Raw genomic sequence first — 2,904 nt, forward strand, 5'->3', positions numbered from 1 at the left:
ATTTTAAATCTCCAACCTTAAACTAATATAATTTATATAGCAAATAATGCTATTTTCTCTTAAAAGGGCCGAAACCAAATAGCCCGTGAGAAAAGCTGACCCCAACCACACCGAGCTACGTGACTCATGATCGAAATCAAAGGAAAACACTGAAATCAACAACTAAACCTTTAAACCTCATTACCTTCGAAACTTTGAACAACAACCAGTTTATTAATGATTGGTGACCCAATAGGGGCTATTTGAAACGATACATTATTAGCAACTACATATAATAAGTAGGCTACTATATGTATATGGAGAGAGAGAGAGAGAGAGAGAGAGAGAGAGAGAGAGAGAGACAATTGCTTAAGAAAATGCAAACGAAGGGTATTTCCGTGTTATGAATATTAATATGAATAGTCAGTTCCAGTATTATTCAAGAAAATTTTATACAGAAATAGGATAGGAGAAATCAAATAAAAAGTTAAGATAAAGTATTTTGATGAATTATTTTCGAAATAATATTAGATTACATTTCTTAAAAGGATAAAAAACTTCTCTCTCTGCATCGCATTTATTTGGGTGATATTGGTAATTTCCTTCCTCCTCACATTCGCACCATCCTAACGATGCCTCGGTTGTTTAACGTCGGCCACCTTTCAGGGCAAGAGTGGCATGATCTCTCCAAGTCAGGTCTGGCCAGGCGACCTCGGTTTTGTTGCTGTGTGTACCTTCTATGAGGTTTGTGGTAAGACTGAAGGGCGAAGGGTGTAATTTACCGTTTGTGACTAGTGGAAGTTATACAGATACCATTGTTCACAATTTCTTTTACAGTAAAATGTAATAATTATCAAAATTTACGATAACAAGAAATACTGCATTTTCTTGTTGGGAACAATGTTTATGGTTTGACTTACCTCTACTAATCGCCCTGTAACTATGAAAGTAAGAGGAATTTTAACAAATTATTTCGTTTACGCATTCAACATTGCCATACGAAGCTCAGCAAGTTTTTTTTTTTTTTTTTTTTTTTTTTTTTTTTTTTTTTTTTTTTTTTTTATTCAGGATTCTGAGCTTTTCTTCTTATACCCTCTTGTATTGGCATTCCGGCCGGCCCCCGTAATGATCTCTATGTAAATATTATCTGACAAAAGCCATTATTTATTGGCTGAAACAATTGTGGGTAAGAAATGAATAAATGGTGCAGCACAGAAACAAATTCCGTCTTTTCCTTCAAAATTCTACCCCCGAAGAAAAGAAAAAACTTACAAAAACCTAAGAAAGTGCTTTCTTTATTATAGTTGATGCCACAAGAACATTTGCATTTAATAAAGATTTATATATATATATATATATATATATATATATATATATATATATATATATATATATATATATATATATATACATAAATAAATAAACAATATCTTAGTGACGTCTAAATTCACTGCAAGCATCTCTCCGGGCAAACTGAGGTCCAGTCAGTTTTCAGGACAACAGGAAGACGAAGACTGCATTTGTTTCTCCATTTATTTTTTGCTGTCGAAATGTATTTAGAATCTGCTTTACGTGACTATCCATCAGGACTACTAAAGTTGAATGTTGGAATTACTCTTCACTATGAAGGCTATGGTAGTGAAATTGTTAAGATACCAAATTATCTGGATACTTCAAAATTAATTAACAAATATTAATGAATTAAACATTTCTATATTCTCCAATATTACCTACATCACTTATAAATCAATCTTCCAATCTTTCACCATCCATATTAACCTTTATAACTGCATCATCTACCATACTTTCCATGTACCCTCATAACCTTACTCTTGCTTACATTTATTGGCTGAACATTCTTATCTCTAAAACGGTTTCAAACTCATCAGCCAACTTCTGTAGTTTCTTTTGAACGTTCCCAATCAGCATCACAATATATAAATATGTTTATCATCATAACCTTGGAGGCATAACTCACCCTTGTCTCGGACCTACTTTCACACCGAATAGTCACTCCCTTGCCTGCATCCTTTAGCACACACTTTATTTCCATCATAAAAGCTTTAAATCGTTCCCGACTTTCTTTTATCCATTCCATAAATGTTCGCGACCTTCCAAACATTGCCCCTTTATCGATTTTCATAAGGGTTTTTAGGTTCATGCATGTTATATACAGCTTCCTCCTTTTAATTTCAACTTCTCTCATCAGTATTTCAGGAGCACTTGATCTACAAATCCTCTTCTTTAACTAAACTATCACTGTTCCTCCTCTATCAGTCGTTTTGTCCCCCGTCCTACTTATATATTTTCTCAGTCTTTTGTTCATGTAGGACTAGCATTAACAACAAAGGGAAATGTATTTATTTAACAAATTTCGTTTCCTCATCAAATTATGGTATCTCTCTCTCTCTCTCTCTCTCTCTCTCTCTCTCTCTCTCTCTCTCTCTCTCTCTCTCCACTAATATTCATATTCATCATCTATACAGTACTCACATTTTCGTTCACATTTTTTTTTTAACTCATTGAAGTATTCTCCACTGTTCTTAGAAGGGACCATCATTATTCCTTTCTGACAACTCTTCTCTTCATTGCCATTTAAGGTTACAATTATCACCACCAAGCTTTGGAATTTTCATCATCCTCTTGTTTTTCCAAACTTTTATAACATCATATCCATAAACGTGTAAACGTGTTTATTCTTTCAAGGATATACCTGATCTTCCTATCCACTTTTGTGTGGTAGTATTTGTGTTACATCAAGTTTATTTAGGGTGTTTAATTGCCCTTTCTTTATTCATGGGACTTAATGAGAGACAATAGGAGATATTTCGAGGGTCAAGCTTCCAAAACTTTTCCCTCCAGATACAGCCAAGGAGATATTCCATATGGGAGAAAGGAAATCAAATATCGGAAATTTTCGAAATT

Source organism: Palaemon carinicauda, chromosome 1 (assembly GCF_036898095.1).
Source record: "Palaemon carinicauda isolate YSFRI2023 chromosome 1, ASM3689809v2, whole genome shotgun sequence".
Classification (NCBI taxonomy): Eukaryota; Metazoa; Arthropoda; class Malacostraca; order Decapoda; family Palaemonidae; genus Palaemon; species Palaemon carinicauda.